Source organism: Bos indicus x Bos taurus, chromosome X (genome assembly GCF_003369695.1).
Source record: "Bos indicus x Bos taurus breed Angus x Brahman F1 hybrid chromosome X, Bos_hybrid_MaternalHap_v2.0, whole genome shotgun sequence".
NCBI lineage: Eukaryota > Metazoa > Chordata > Mammalia > Artiodactyla > Bovidae > Bos > Bos indicus x Bos taurus.
In genome coordinates, this window is record NC_040105.1 from 141842294 (window position 1) to 141859833 (window position 17540).

Below are 17540 nucleotides of genomic sequence, written 5' to 3' on the forward strand. Positions count from 1 at the left end.
AGAGTAATTTCCCCTCAGTCTAAGGTCTAAAATGGACAGGTCTTTTAAAATGAGTCCTACAAAAAAGCATTTCTCTTAATGTGTACTTCAAATACCACAAAGGTAAATAAATTAATTCTTTTAATATAAGGAAATTAACACTGATTTGTAAAAACAGTCTTTAACACTGCTGCTGCTGCTGCTGCTGCTGCTGCTGCTGCTAAATCACTTCAGTCGTGTCCGACTCTGTGCGACCCCATAGATGGCAGCCCACCAGGCTCCCCCGTCCCCCGGATTCTCCAGGCAAGAACACTGGAGTGGGTTGCTATTTCCTTCTCCAATGCATGAAAATGAAAGTGAAGTCGCTCAGTCGTGTCCGACTCTGTGTGACCCCATAGACGGCAGCCCACCAGGCTCCCCCGTCCCTGGGATTCTCCAGGCAAGAACACTGGAGTGGGTTGCCATTTCCTTCTCCAACGCATGAAAGTGAAAAGTGAAAGTGAAGTCACTCAGTCGTGTCCAACTCCTAGCAACCCCATGGACTGCAGCCCACCAGGCTCCTCCGAATTGCCAGGCAAGAGTACTGGAGTGGGTTGCCATTGCCCTCTCTGGTCTTTAACACTGCTGCTGCTGCTGCTAAGTCACTTCACTGTCTACCATCAAGTAGATTTACTCAAGATCGCTGGTCCTTCTTGAGGTTACTTTTGGCTGAAAAGTTATAAACAATCTCAGAAAGACAGGAGTAGTTTCAGCATCTTCCAATAATCTAATAATTACTTTAAAAAACTTTATATCTTGCTTTCTAAAGGTTCTAAGGTTGTTTCACATCCAATAATACGTCTCTTTCGAGACAGCTGTGAAAAGTGAATTTTTAAATAAAGAGTTACCTTAAATGTATACAAAGAAGGGGAATGGAGTTTGTTCTGAGGTGTTATTTTTTTTAAGAATAGAAGTATACTTACCTGAGTTCTGATCAGGCTGTTGGGCTTATAATTGGGCAGCTCTGAGCACATAAACTGTTCTAAACCAAACTGAGTGACACACCAGCAAAGAACAGATTAAGGGTTGTATCCTCCCCCAGCATCCTGGCTTCCCAGGTGGCTCAGTGGTAGAGAATCCGCCTGCCAACGCAGGAGATGCTGGTTCAATCTCTGGGTCAGGAAGATGCCCTGGAGAAGGAAATAGCAACCCATTCCAGTATTCTGGCCTGGAGAATCCCATGGACAGAGGAGCCTGGCAGGCTCCAGTCCATGGGGTCACAAAGAGTCAGACACGACTGAACAACAACTGAGCACATACAGGAAGCACTGTTTTACCAGGCAATCATTTGGTGCTGACGTGATCCCTCTAGGAAATGTTGCAGTCTTGCAAGTGGAGCTAAAATAGAGTTCTTCACTGGATTTCCTGACTGGTAAGCCCAGTTGGTCTCATTTGACTTCGTGTAGCCCACGACATGGACTGGGGTTTTGAAAACCTTGAGCGGACACCTCAGGAGTCAGTTACTATGACAACATAACCCTCATTACATAACCTTCATCCTAAGAATGCTGCCTGACATTACTTTCACTTTGGGATTCATTGGAGACTTTCCTTACACTTCCTTTTGTTAAACCAAAGCACTAGGGTGTTCCAATGAGAGGGAATCCTTGCCTCAGCCAGGTTGTTTTCTTTTTCTTTGTTAATATTTATTTATTTTTAATTGATTGATTATTGTTTTACAGTATTGGTTTGATTTCTGTCATACATCAACATGAATGAAAGCCAGGTTGTTTTTAAGAGAAATTTTTTAATAATTGTATTGATTTGGCCCTGCTGGGTCTTCTTTGCTTTGTGAGCTTTGCTCTAGTTGTGTCAAGGGGGGGCTACTCTCTAGCTGTGGTGTGCAGGCTTCTCACTGTGGCGGCTCCTCTTGTTGGGGAGCACAGGGTCTAGAGCTCATGGGCTTCAGTAGTTGTGGTGCACAGGCTTAGTTGCCCTGTATCAGCCAGGTCGTTTTTCTCAGCAGGCGTATTCTCATTTTCCTTTGTGTAACCCTCACGCGAGATTTCTTCATTTCAGGTATAACCGATTCATTTTGCTGTCCACCTGAAACTATCACAACATTGTTAATCAACTATACTCCAATATAAAATAAGACATTTGAAACAAAAAGATATCTTCATTTGACAAATGAGACAAATATTGCCAGAGCCCTTCAGTAATAATCAATCACAGAGAACCAGTCCCATTGGATCCTGTGGCTCTTCCAAGCAAAGTGCCTTTGTTTTCTGTACCCAGCTTAAAGGAAGAAACCCTGGTGGTCTCCACACTGCAAGGGTCAGCAGTTCACACCCTTCAATTTACAGATTTGGGACACAGGCCCAGAGCAGTGGAGTGGCCAGCCCAAGAAAGCACAGAGTTCATCCCAGAGAAGGCCAGCCTCTCGGTGGCCATGCTGTCTGCTGGGCCTTGTATCATCCAGTATGACCACTGCCCATTCAGATTCAAAGCTCCCACCAAAGCCTGATCACTAAGTCATTTTACCTCTAGGAAAAGTAATCAACCTCCCCTGCAGAGGCATTTGGCCTCCTGGTGTCCACAGTTTCAGGTCCTGAGAAGGATGCGATTTGTACCCTCCTCACGGAAGACTGCAGTCCATGGGGTCGCTGAGGGTCAGACACGACTGAGCGACTTCACTTTCACTTTCGCTTTCACGCATTGGAGAAGGAAATGGCAACCCACTCCAGTGTTCTTGCCTGGAGAATCCCAAGGACGGCACCTGGTGGGCTGCCGTCTATGGGGTCACACAGAGTCGGACATGACTGAAGTGACTTAGCAGCAGCAGCAGCAGCAACAGCAGCACAAAAGCCCAAGTGTGCTTCCACTACAACAGCCCTCATTTCTCGCAATCTCCTTGCAAAGCCAAGTCTGCCAACCACCAGCATGATGCATGACCAAGAGCCAGCCCTGAGCTTACACTGAATTAGCTTTTTTAGGAAAGTAATATTAATATAACAGCATGGAAACTGTCGTTGTTGTTGTTGTTTAGTCGCTAAGTTGTGTCTGGCTCTTTTGCAACCCCATGGACTGTAGCCCCCAGGCTCCTTCCTCTGTCCCGTGGTTTCCCAGACAGGAATACTGGAGTGGGTTGCCATTTCCCTTCTCCAGGGGGATCTTCCCAATCCAGGGATCAAACCTGAGTCTCCTGCCTTGGCAGGTGGATTCTTTACCACTGAGCCAGTGCCCCGAAATTATCACTAGGAAATTAATATTCATTTTGAAATTGATAATTTATGGTTTGCCTTGATCAATGTCACACTTGCTCCTTCTCAGACATCAGCATGAAGCTATGGGGCAGGGAAATTAGGTGTGATGGTATAAATATAATTTTCAACTGCAATGAGCTGTATCCACATACCCACCCCACACCATCACCACACAAACGGTAGGTCTGCAGGTAAATGTCTAATATTTACATGCCAATCTTTTATTATTTTAAAAATTAATTTATAAATTTATTTTGGGCTGTGCTGGGTCTTCACTGCCGTGCAGGGCTTTCTCTAGTTGCGAGGAGTGGGGGCTACTCTCTAGTTGCAATGCACGGGCTTCTCTGCACAGGCTCTAAGGCCTGAGACTCTTGGGCTCTAGAGCACAGGCTCAATAGTTGTGGCACATGGCATGTGGGATCTTCATGTCCCCTGCATTGGCAGGCAGATTCTTTACCACTGAGCCACCAGGGAAGCCCCAACATACCAATACTTTAGACTCTAGACATACAAAACACACCTCTTACATATACTCTCGCTTTCAAAATCAAGGGACACCAGACATTGACATGGTGGCATTCAGACATGGATACATAACTGATATGCCTAGACTGTTTGAAGCACAGGCCCCAGACAAAATTAGAGCTGTTATGAGAACTGCAGGTTCTTTAGCATAAGGTCCTCCTATTTCAGGTCCAAGAATCTTGATCTAGGGGGAAAGATGAGATAGGTAAGACCCAAAGAAAAGCAAGTCTCTGTCCACCTCTCCCTTGAACAAAAGACACAAAGGATGAAACAAAGGGTGTGTTTTCATTGTAAGTGGAAAAGGAAGCTCCAGAGGAAAAAGAAATCTATGTCAACAGCTGGGCCCAGAGCTACTGATCTGGGTTAGGGAGCTGAGTATTGAGGCAGGCTGGCACCTCGGCACTGCCTCTGGATAGCAATCAGAAGGGTACAAGAAGATGGCTCTGGCCAGCTGGGTTTTGTAAGAGAAAAGAGAAACAGGACGGAGGTTCATGTGCACGTGAGTTCCTTACATCTGCTTCCACAGCCCTCACCACAAGGTCAAGCAACACAGCTCTTTTTATTTTAATTTATTTATTTGGCTGCCTCAGGTCTTGGTTGTGGCATGCAGGATCTTTGATCTTAGTTGCGGCATGAAGGAATCTTTAGTTGTGGCATGTGGACTCTAGTGCCCCAAACAGGGGTTGAACCTGAGGCACCCTGCATTGGGAGTGAGGAGTCTTAGCCACTGGACCACCAGGGAAGTCCCCAGAGCTCTTTTTTCTTTTTTTCTCCACTGCCTCAGTTCCATTCAGTCACTCAGTCGTGTTTGACTCTTTGCCACCCCATAGACTGCAGCATGCCAGGCTTCCCTGTCCATGACCAACTCCTAGACCTTGCTCAAACTCATGTCCATCGAGTCAGTGATGCCATCCAACCGTCTCATCTTCTGTCCTCCCCTTCTCCTCCTGCCTTCAGTCTTTCCCAGCTTCAGGGTCTTTTCCAGTGAGTCAGTTCTTCGCATCATGAGGCCAAAGTATTGGAGTCTCAGCTTCAGTATCAGTCCTTCCAATGAATATTCAGGACTGATCTTCTTTACAATTTACTGGTTTGATCTCCTTGCAGTCCAAGGGACTCTCAAGAGTCTTCTCCAGCACCACAATTCAAAAGCATCAATTCTTCGGTGTTCAGACTTCTTTATGGTCCAACTCTCACATCTGTACATGACTACTGTAAAAACCATAGTTTTGAGACTATACAGACCTTTGTTGGCAAAGTGATGTCTTTGCTTTTTAATATGCTGTCTAGGTTTGTCATAGCTTTCCGTTCAAGGAGCAAGCATCTTTCATGGCTGTAGTGACCATCTGCAGTAATTTTGGAGCCAAAGAAAATAAAGTGTGTCACTGCTTCCATTGTTTCCCCATCTATTTGCCATGAAGTGGTGGGACCAGATGCCACGATCTTAGTTTTTTGAATGTTGTGTTTTAAGCCAGCTTTTCCACTCTCCTCTTTGAGCCTCTTTTCACCCTCATCAAGAGGCTCTTTAGTTCCTCTTCACTTTCTGCCATTAGAGTGGTGTCATCTGCATATCTGTGCGTAGTCCCTCAGTTGTGTCCAACTCTTTGCGACCACAAGGACTGTAGCCCACCAGGCTCCTCTGTCCATGGAGATTGTCCAGGTAAGAATACCGGAGTGGGTTGCCATGCCTTCCTCCAGGGAATCTTCCTAAACCAGGGATCAAATCCAGGTCTTCCACACTCCAGGCAAATTCTTTACTGTCTGAGCCACCAGGGAAGCCCCTGCATATCTAAGGTTGTTGATATTTCTCCCAGCGACCTTGATTCCAGTTTGTGATTCAGCCAGGCCAGCATTTCACATGATGTACTCTGCGTATAAGTTAAATAAGCACAGTGACAATATACAGCCTTGACATACTCCTTTCATAATTTTGAACCAGTCAGGTGTTCCATGTCCAATTCTAACTGTTGCTTCTTGACCTGCATACAGGTTTCTCAGGAGATAAGTAAGGTGGTCTGGTATTTCCATCTATAAGAATTTTCCACAGTTTGTTATGATCCACCCAGTTAAAGGCTTTAGTGTGATCACTGAAGCAGTGAAAGTGAAGTCACTCAGTCATGTCCAACTCTTTGGGACACCATGGGCTGAAGACTGCCAGGATCCTCCATCCATGGGATTTTCCAGGCAAGAATACTGGAGTAGTTTGCCATTTCCTTCTCCAGGGGATCTTCCTGACCCAGGAATTGAAGCCAGGTCTCCCACACTGCAGGCAGACTCTTTACCATCTGAGCCACCAGGGAAGCAGAAGTAGATGTTTTTCTACTCTCCTTGCTGTTTCTATGATCCAGTGAATGTTGTCAATTTGATCTCTCATTTTTCTGCCTTTTCTAAATTCAGCTTGTACATCTGGAAGTTCTTGGTTCATACACTGCTGAAGCCTAGCTTGTAGGATGGATTTTGAGCTGAAAGATTGAGTGAAGCACTTTAATAGCATTGACTTTTAGGATTTGAAATAGCTCAGCTGGAATTCCATCACCTAGCCCTGTTTGTAGTAATGCTTCCTAAAGCATACTTGACTTCACATTTCAGGATGTCTGGCTCTACGAGAATGACCACACCATTGTGGTTTATCTGAGTCATTAACATCTTTTTTGACTAGTTCTTCTTCGCATTCTTGCCACCTCTTCTTAATCACTTCTGCTTCTGTTAGATCCTTGGGTTTTGCTAGAGCTGAGCTGACCAGGAGGCAGGGAAATACCCAATTCAACCTCCTTCTAGCCTTCTTGTCTCTGCTAAAGGGAAGGGTGTGAAAGTTGAGAAGCACTTGTAAAGGTCACAGTTCAGGGATACAGGCTCACTAAAAGGCTGAGATTCAATCATAGGACTACAGACTGCTTCCCCTGCCCCCAAGCTTACCACCACATCAATAGTGCTCCTGTATAATAAAAGTGGATTACAGCTGAAAGAACTGCAAGCTCTGACTCTGTTTAAGAAGAAGCCTCTAGGGACTTCCCCAGTGGTCCAGTGGTTAAGAATCCACCTTGCAATGCAGGGGATGCAAGTTTGATCCCTGGTCAGGGAACTAAGATCCCCCATGTCTCAAGGCAGCTAAGCCTGAGTGCCACAACTATTGAGCCCAAGCACCACAATAAAAAGATCCCCCATGATCCATCAAAGATCCCACCACAGCCAAATAGTAAATAAATAATTTAAAAAAAAAAAAAAGAAGAAGCCTCTAAGGAAATGCAAAGATGACAGGGGAGATGAATAAGGATACTAGTGGAATTTTTAGCCTCTGACACCTACCACTAACAGTAAACACAGCCTAATTCCTAGCCAAATAAACACACACAAACAAACCTCACAAGAAAAATATATCTACTTCAGTTCTTTTATCCAATACATTGACTGGCTTTCAACAAAAATTTACAAGGCATGCTAAAAATAAAAAGAAACATTCAAAAGAGAGAAAGCAGGCATCAGAGCCAGACTAAATTATGGCAGAGATTTTTGTAATTATTGAATCTAGAACTTAAAATAACTATGATTAATATACTAAGGGTTGTAATGAAAAAAGTGGACAAGATACAAGAACAGATGAGCAATGTAAGCTGGAGATAAAAACTCTAAGAAAGAATCAAAAGAAAAAGCTAGAAATCAAAAACACTGTGACAGAAATGAAAAATATCTTTGATGGGTTTATCAAAAGACTGGATGAGGCAGGTAAAAATCAGTGAGGTAAAATATAAAACAATAGAAACATCCCAATATGATAATGGAAATATCCCAAAATGATAAGCAAAGAGAAAAAAGAGTTAAAAAAAAACAAACAGAAAAGAATATTCAAGAACTGTAGACAATTTAAAAGGTATGGGACTTCACTCATAGTCTCATGGCTAAGACTCTGAGCTCCCAATGCAGGGGGCCTGGGTTCAATCCCTGGTCAGGGAACTAGATCCCAAATGCAGCAACTAAAGATTCTGCATGCCATGTCTGAGACCCATCAAAGACAAATAAATAAAAATAAATATATATTTTTTTAAAAGCTTAACCTTAAAAACAAAACCTACACACCATTTATATTAGCACCTCAAAACTGAGATACTTGTGTATAAACCTAAGAAAATATATGCAGTATCTCAATATCTATATGCGGAAAACTATAAAACTCTGATGTAAGAAGTCAAAAGTAGAGCTGAATAAATGAAGAGATATTCTATGTTTATGGATAGGAAGACTTGATAATGTTAAGAAGTAAGTTCTTCCCAACTTGATCTATAGATTGAACACAATCCCAATCACAATTCCAGCAAGTTACCCTGGAGAAATTGACAAACTGATCCTAAAATTTATATGTAAAGGCAGAAGACCCAGAATGGTCAAATTAATACTGAAGAAAAACAAAGCCAGAAGACTGACACTATCCAACTTCAAGACTCACTATAAATCTACTATAATCAAAATTGTGTGGTACTTCCAAATCCAGTTCAGTTCAGTTGCTCAGTCATGTCTGACTCTTTGTGACCCCATGGACTGCAGCATGCCAGGTGTCCCTGTCCATCACCAACTCCCAGACCTTGCTCAAACTCATGTCCATCGAGTTGGTGATGCCATCCAACCATCTCGTCTTCTGTCATCCCCTTCTTCTCCCACCTTCAATCTTTCCTAGCAACAGGGTCTTTTCCAATGAGTCCATTCTTCACATCAGGTGGCCAAAGTATTGGAGTTTCAGCTTCAGCATCAGTCCTTCCAATGAATATTCAGGACTGATTTCCTTTAGGATTGACTGGTTTTATCTCCTTGCAGTCCAACGGACTCTCAAGAGTCTTCTTCAACACCACAGTCCAAAGTATCAATTCTTCGTATTAAAAGCAATGCCTTTGATATGAAACGTGTTACTTCATTGGACTGGCCAGGGTTGGGTTTGATGTACTGAGTAAATGATGGGTCAGATTTAAAGTTATAAATAGGTAGACAAGGTTTGGAGAAGGAAATGGCAACCCACTCCGGTATTCTTGCCTAGAGAATCCTGTGGACAGAGGAGCCTGGTGGGCTGCTATCCATAGGGTCGCCTAGAGTCAGATACGACTGAAGCAACTTAGCATGCATGCATGCATTGGAGAAGGAAATGGCAACCCACTCCAGTATTCTTGCCTGGAGAATCCCAGGGACGGAGGAGCCTGGTGGGCTGCTGTCTATGGGGTCGAAGAGTCAGACACGACTGAAGCAACTTAGCAGCAGAAGCAGCAGCAGGCAAGGTTTGGGGCAGGGTGAGTTATAGATAGGGTATTAATGTGAAGTTTGGACTGTAAAAGAAGAGGGAGTAAGAGTCAAATCATGATGTGGTGTCTCATGTCTAAGGAGAGAAAATGATAAAAATAAGAATCCAGGTGTAGAAATCAATCTGGGTAGATGTGAAATCTCCCTGGAGCCAAAGATCAGTTATAAAGTCAAGGAATAAGGGGAGATCAGTAACAGTGGTGTTTCCAGGAAACGTAAGGGCTTGTGTTACTACGTGAAGGCAAGTGGATAATGAATTCATCTAGGCTGATCACAGTAGAGGAGGGCCACGTCCAAAAAAACAAGAACTATGGAGAAGTAGGTAAAACAGAGGGAAAGCTTTAGAATAATAGTCCACTCAGGGGGAGACACAGAGTAAAGTCCTATTGTGAATAAGGTAAGTAAGGGAAATCCCAGTTCAATTAGTAACCAATACATCTATTTTTGTTTTACTTATCGATATTTGTTTTTCTGCCACAGGGACAGGGGCTCTGTGTACAGCAGACTTGGGTATAGCATAAGTCCTCTTGGAGGAGGTCGCCATTAACCCCACCATAGAGCTGCCAAAACTTACACAGGACTGGGAAATAGACTCTTGGAGGGCACAAACAGAACCTTGTGCACCAGGACCCAGGATAAAGGAGCAGTGACCTCACAAGAGTGACCCAGACTTGCCTGTTTGTGTCCAGGAGTCTCCAGAGGAGGCATGGGTCAATGGTGGCCTGCTGCAGGGTTGGGGGCACTGAGTGTAGCACTACATGCACGGGATCTTTTGAAGAAGGTCACCATTATCTGAATGGTCTAGTGGTTTTGCCCACTTTCTTCAATTTCAGTCTGAATTTGGCAATAGGAGTCCATGATCTGAGCCACAGTCAGCTCCCGGTCTTGTTTTTGCCGACTATATAGAGCTTCTCCATCTTTGGCTGCAAAGAATATAATCAATCTGATTTCAGTGTTGACCAACTGGTGATGTCCATGTGTAGAGTCTTCTCTTGTGTTGTTGGAAAAGGGTGTTTGCTATCACCAGTGTATTCTCTTGGCAAAACTTTATTAGCCTTTGCCCTGCTTCATTTTGTACTCCAAGGCCAAATTTGCCTGTTACTTTAGGTATCGCTTGACTTCCTACTTTTGCATTCCAGTCCCCTATAATGAAAAGGACATTTTTTGAGGGTGTTAGTTCTAAAAGGTCTTATAGGTCTTCATAGAACCATTTAACTTCAGCTTCTTCAGCATTACTGGTCGGAGCATAGACTTGGATTACCGTAATGTTGAATGGTTTCCCTTTGAAATGAACAGAGATCATTCTGTCGTTTTTGAGATTGCATCCAAGTACTGCATTTTGGACTCTTTTGTTCACTAGGATGGCTACTCCATTTCTTCTAAGGGATTCCTGCCCACAGTAGTAGATAGAATGGTCATCTTCTGAGTTAAATTTACCCATTCCAGTCTATCTTAGTTCGCTGATTCCTAGAATATTGACGTTCACTCTTGCCATCTCCTGTTTGACAACTTCCAACTTGCCTTGATTCATGGACCTAACATTCCAGGTTCCTATGCAATATTGCTCATTACACCATCAGAATTTGCTTCTATGATGAGTCACATCCACAACTGGGTGTTGTTTTTGCTTTGGCTCCATCCCTTCATTCTTTCTGGAGTTATTTCTCCACTGATCTCCAGTAGCATATTGGGCACCTACCAACCTGGGGAGTTCATCTTTCAGTGTTCTATCTTTCTGCCTTTTCATACTGTTCATGGGGTTCTCAAGGCAAGAATCAAAAGTGGTTTGCCATTCCCTTGTCCAGTGGACCATATTCTGTCAGACCTCTCCACCATGACCCGCCCGTCTTGGGTGGCCCCACATGGCATGGTTAGTTTCACTAAGTAAGACAAGCTGTAGTCTGTGTGATCAGATTAGCTAGTTGTCTGTGATTGTGGTTTCAGTCTGTCTGCCCTCTGATGCCCTCTCTCAGCGCCTACCGTCTTACTTGGGTTTCCCTTACCTGATACACAGAGTATCTGATGAACTATGGACGGAGGGTCATGACATTGTAAAGGAGACAGGGATCAAGACCATCCCCAAGGGAAAAAAAATACAAAAAAGCAAAATGGCTGTCTGAGGAGGCCTTATAAATAGTTGTGAAAAGAAGGGAAGCAAAAAGCAAAGGAGAAAAGGAAAGATATAACCCATTTGAATGCAGAGTTCCAAAGAATACCAAGGAGAGATAAAAAAGCCTTCCTCGGTGATCAGTGCAAAGAAATAGAAGAAAACAATAGAATAGGAAAGAATAGAGATCTCTTCAAGAAAATTAGAGATACCAAGAGAGCTTTTCATGAAAAGATGGGCTCAATAAAAGACAGAAATGGTATGGACCTAACAGAAGCAGAAGATATTAAGAAGAGGTGACAAGAATACACAGAAGAACTATACAAAAAAGATCTTCACAACCCAGATTATCATGATGGTCTGATCACTCACCTAGAGCCAGATATCCTGTAATGTGAAGTCAAGTGGGCCTTAGAAAGCATCACTACGAACAAAGCTAGTGGCGGTGATGAAATTCCCGCTGAGCTATTTCAAATCCTGAAAGATGATGCTGTGAAAGTGCTGCACTCAATATGCCAGCAAATTTGGAAAACTCAGCAGTGGCCACAGGACTGGAAAAGGTCAGTTTTCATTCCAATCCTAAAGAAAGGCAATGCCAAAGAATGCTCAAACTACCGCACAATTGCACTCATCTCACACACTAGTAAAGTAATGCTCAAAATTCTCCAAGCCAGGCTTCAGCAGTTCGTGAACTGTGAACTTCCAGATGTTCAAGCTGGTTTTAGAAAAGGCAGAGGAACCAGAGATCAAATTGCCAACATCCGCTGGATCATTGAAAAAGCAAGAGAGTTCCAGAAAAACATCTATTTCTGCTTTACTGACTATGCAAAAACTTTTGACTGTATGGATCACAATAACCTGTGGAAAATTCTGAGAGAGCTAGGAACACCAGACCACCTGACCTGCCTCTTGAGAAAGCTGTATGCAGGTCAGGAAGCAACAGTTGGAGCTGGACATGGAACAACAGACTGGTTCCAAATAGGAAAAGGAGTACATCAAGGCTGTATATTGTCACCCTGCTTATTTAACTTCTATGCAGAGTACATCATGAGAAACGCTGGGCTGGAAGAAGCACAAGCTGGAATCAAGATTGCCAGGAGAAATATCAGTAACCTCGGATATGTAGATGACACCACCCTTATAGCAGAAAATGAGGAAGAACTAAAGAGCCTCTTGATGAAAGTGAAAGAGGAGAGTGCAAAATCTAGTTTAAAACTCAATATCCAGAAAACTAAGATCAAGGCATCTGGTCCCATCACTTCATGGCAAATAGATGGAGAAACAGTGGAAACAGTGAGAGACTTTATTTTCTTGGGCCCCAAAATTACTGCAGATTGTGACTGCAGCCATGAAATTAAAAGATGCTTATTTCTTGGAAGGAAAGTTGTGACAAACCTAGACAGCATATTAAAAAGCAGAGACATTACTTTGTCAACAAAGGTCCGTCTAGTCAAAGCTATGGTTTTTCCAGTAGTCATGTATGGATGTGAGAGTTGGACTATAAAGAAAGCTGAGTGCTGAAGAATTGATGCTTTTGAACTGTGGTGTTGGAGAAGACTCTTGAGAGTCCCTTGGACTGCAAGGAGATCCAACCAGTCCATCCTAAGGGAGATCAGTCCTGGGTGTTCATTGGAAGGACTGATGTTGAAGCTGAAACTCCAATACTTTGGCCACCTGATGCAAAGAGCTGACTCATTGGAAAAGACCCTGATGCTGGGAAAGACTGAGGGCAGAGGAGAAGGGGATGACAAAGGATGAGATGATTGGATGGCATCACCAACTCAATGGACATGAGTTTGGGTAAACTCCGGGAGTTGGTGATGGACAGGGAGGCCTGGCGTGCTGCGGTTCATGGGGTCGCAAAGAGTCAGACATGACTGAGCGACTGAACTGACTGACTGACTGAGGTCCCTGTGTATGAGTGTTAAGTCAGCTGAATTCGTTCGATGAGGCTTTAAGAGAGAGCGATCTGCCTGTTCTCTCATGAGGTGTCTAATAAGGTTAAGAATGGGAAGATAATCTCCAGCAAGGGGCTGGCAGTAGGGAACTGACCTAAGAGAAAAGGGAGTCCATGCAGCGTAGCCCTAATATGAGCCAAAGCCATGGGAAGGAGTTCAGTCCATGGCCTTTGTAGTTCTAGCGTTTGCTTAGGTCCATTTTGAGAATAGAATTTGCCTTTTCTACTTTTCCCGTTGATTGGGTTCTGTAAGGAATATGTAATTTCCAGGTTATGCCAAGGGATTGGGCTACGTGTTGAGTGATTTGGGAGATTAAAGCTGGCCCATTATTGGATTGGAGAGTGGGAGGCCCAAGTGAGGGATGATTTCTCGTATGAGAAACTGTGTTAACCTCTGAGGCAGTTTTTGATCTCATAGGAAAAGCCTTGATCCACCCTAAAAATGTGTTTACTAGAGTGAGTATGAGTTTTATTTTTCGTGTTGGAGGCATGTGAATAAAGTCAATTTGCCAGTCCTCTCCTGGGATATGACCTCGAGCCTCATTTGTTGGGAATGAGGGAATAGGCTTTAAGGCTCTCTGTGGTGAGACTGAAGAGCAGATAAAGCAAGAGTGAGTGATTTGCTGTAGGAGTGAAAGAAGGTGATAAGAGGTTTTAAGAGGTGATAAAGAGGTTTAGTGCCTACGTGCAGGGCCTGATGAAGAATCTCTGTGGCCTGAGATTGGGGAAGGACATGGTGGCCCTGTTTTTTGTAACCAGTCTCCTTGTGGTTGTGCTCCCTCTTGTAACAATCTTGTAATAATTGTTTTTACTTCAGGGAGGTAAAGGGGCTTTATGTTGGGGATTACTATAAGTTGTTGAGCTGGTGATCGGAGTGAGGCTTGTTTTGCTTCTCTGTCTGCGGCATTGTTGCCCTGTGAAATGGAGCCTCAGGCCACCTGGTGACCTCGGCAATGTATGATGCCTACTTCACTTGGCATGTTAGCTGCTTTTAAAAGTTGGAGTATAAGCAGGGCATTAGTTATGGGACAACCTTTAGTAGATAGGAGCCCTCGTTCCCTCCAAATGGCAGCATGTGAGTATATGATGTGCAAAGTGTAAGGGGTCTAGTTAGTGCAATAAGTTCTGCCTTTCGGGAAGGGGTTCCTCAAGGGAGAGGTTGGAATTCAATAATTTCGGTGTCAGAGACAATTGCATATCCAGCTACTTTTTTTTCCTTTTGATGTCATAGAGGAGCTGCCATCAATATACCAAGTAAAGTCAGGGTTATTTAAAGGGGTTGAGGAAATGTGGGGAAAATGGGGCATCAGGTCTTCTAATGCCTCTTTGCAAGTATGAATAGGGGGCTCAGAAGAATTAGGGATAAGTGTGGCAGGGTTTAGAGTAGGACAGCGTTCAAAGAAAAACTCAGGAGATTCGAGAAGGGTGACATGAATTAGTTGAATGCCTGAAGGAGATAGAAGGGCCATGGATTTGTGAGAAAGTGAGTCCTTAAAGTCATCTGGTGAACGAATGACAGTGGGTGCTCCAAAAGTAAGTTTTGTACTTTCCTGAGCAAGGAGTGCAGCTGCTGCCAGAGCATGTAGGCAGGCTGGCCATCCTTGAATTGTGGTATCTAATTGCTTTGACAGATGAGCAACACGGGTAAAGGAGGGCCCTGATTTTGTCCCAAAACTCCTAGGGCAATTTTGTTTCTCTCAGTAGTGTAGAGTATAAAGGGGCGAGAAAGGTCAGGAACTGTTAGAGCTGGAGCTGAGAGAATGGCTTGCTTAAGGTTGTTAAAGCCTGAACATATATTTGATTTTACCTCTAGGGGTTCTGAAAGATCTCCTCAGCTTGATATAGGGGTTGTGCCAAGAGGGCCAAATTAGGAATCCAGAGGCGTAGATATCTAGCTAACCCCAAGAAGGACTGGATCTCTGTTTCTGATGTAGGGAGTGGTAGGGTGGATATAAGGGACTTTCTATTGGTAGTAATATATCTTTTTGTTGGTGTTAAAAGGACTCCGAGATAGCTGACTCTAGGAAGAGAGAGCTGAACCTTGATGGGAGATACTCGATAGCCTCGATCAGGTAGAAAATTAAGGAATTGTACAGTGTGTTGTTGAGAATATGTAAGCAAAGGACTACAAAGGAGGAGATCATCCACATATTGGAGGACAGTACTTGGAGTAAGGTCAAGAGAGATTAGGTCTGATGCTCGAGCTTAGCCAAAGAAATGAGGGCTATCACGAAAGCCTGTGGGAGGACTGTCCATGTCAGCTGTTGGGAGCGATGATTGTCTGGATCAGTCCAGGTGAAGGCAAAGAGGTCTTGAGAGTCTGGGTGTAAAGGAATAGTAAAGAAGGCATCTTTGAGGTCTAAAACAGTGAAGTGGGTAGTGTAAGAGGGAATGAGAGAGAGAAGAGTATAGGGATTTGGAACTACTGGGTGTATGGGGATAACAGCCGCAATGATAAGTCTCAGGTCCTAGACCAGGCAATAGGAGCCATTTGGCTTTTTGACACATAGGATAGGGGTGTTATAGGGCGAGTGAGTTGGGTGCAAGAGGCCCTGATGTAGGAGTTTAGTGACGATAGGCTTTAACCCTTGTTGATGTTTTTCGGAGATGGGGTATTGTGGTTGATTGGGGAATTTAGAGTGGTCTTTGAGATGGATATGAATTGGACCATGGTGAGAGGCAACAGATGAGTTGTCTGTATCCCAAACTATGGTGTGTATGGACGAGGAGGGCAATGGGGTGGGGGAAGAGGAGGGGGGGGTTAAGAAGCAGTAGCCAGGCTAGATCAGAGGGTGGACTTGGGATAGTAATAGAGGCTTTGAATTTTGAGAGAAGGTCTCTCCCAAGAATAGGAGTGGGGCATTTTGGGAGTATGAGAAAAGAAAGGGATAATGGGGTATCTTGAAGTGTGCAAGGTAGAGGCTCGGTTATTCATAGTGTAGATATTAAACCATCAACCCCCATAACAGAGACCTGAGAGATCTTGGTTTTTCCAGATTAGGCAGGCATAGCAGTGTAAGTGGCCCCTGTGTCAATGAGAAAGGAGATTGGCTTACCTGCCACAGTAAGTTACCCTGGGCTCCGTAGAGGTAATGACAGTCAGGGCCTGGAGCCCTGGGCAACTTCAGTCTTCAGTGGCAAGTTCGAGGAGGCTGGGCAGAGCTGGGTCGGAGGACTCCTGCTCAGGACCAGGAGGGGATGTCCAGGTCCCTGGAGGGGGATTTGGGCAGTCGACCTCCCAATGTTCCTTTATGCCACAGCTGGGATATGGACCTGGAGGGGGCCTTGGCTTTAGGCATAGGCAGGCCCAGTGGCCTTCTTTGCTGCATTTGATGCAGGGCCCAGGTGGCTTCCTTTCTTTGTTGGTTGATGGAGGCTTGGAGCCATGTAGGGCAATGGCTAAAATGTGGTATTTGGCCTGATCTCATTGGGCCTTCTCTAGTTTTGCCTGTTCTTCCTGGTCATTGAAAATCTTAAAGGTTAAATTTAAAAGGTCTCGTTGAGGGATTTCAGGGCCTTCTTCTACCTTTTTCAGTTTCTTTAGGATATCTGGGGATGACTGGGAGATTAAATGGGTGCTAAGGACAATGGTGCCCTCTGCCGAAGTGGGGTCTAATTTTGTATATTTGTGTAGCACTTCCTTTAACCTGGCTAGAAATTGTGCTGGGTTTTCATCTAGTCTTGGAGTTCTTTCCTGGAGCTTATCAAAGTTGATGGCTTTATGCCTTGCCTCTTGAAGACCCACAATGAGGCAAGTAATCATATGATTACGGGCTGCTTGTCCAGGTCTCCCTGCCTGATAATCCCAGTTGGGATCATCTCAGGGGACAGCCGTTGCCCCTACAGGGTTAGTGTCGTCTGTCCTGTGTATCTCATCAGCATGCGCCTGAGAGACTTGCCATACTCGTTCCTTCTCTTCTGGGAGAAGAGTGGAGGAAAGTATGATGTAAATATCATACCAAGTTAAGTCATAAGACTGGGTAAGATACTTGAATTCTTTTAGATAATTATCAGGGTCTGAGGAGAAGGAGCCAAGATACTTTTCAATCTGAGATAGATCAGTGAGGGAGAATGGGACATGAACCCAACAATGCCTTCTGCCCTAGCTACTTCCCCTAAAGGGAGCAATGGATCAGGGGAAGGAGCGGGGTCCTGTGGTGAAGTTTCCTGTTTTAAAGTTGTTCGGGACCAGTACGGGAGGGGATCTAGGGAGGTTGGGGTAAAGCCTTGGGACCTTCAGGGTAGAGGTTGGGGCTGAGGTCTCAGAGCTTATCTCAGGCACAAGCTGGGGAGGGGGATTGGGAGCTGCTGTGGTGGAGGCCTGCACTCGAGAAGGAGGGAGGGAGGAGGGGACGTAAGGTGGAGGTTGTGGAACTGGATCTGGAGCTGCTGCAAAGGGGATTGGGAGTGCTATGGGGTGGGCTGTGGTCGGAAGGGTTGAAGGAAGAAG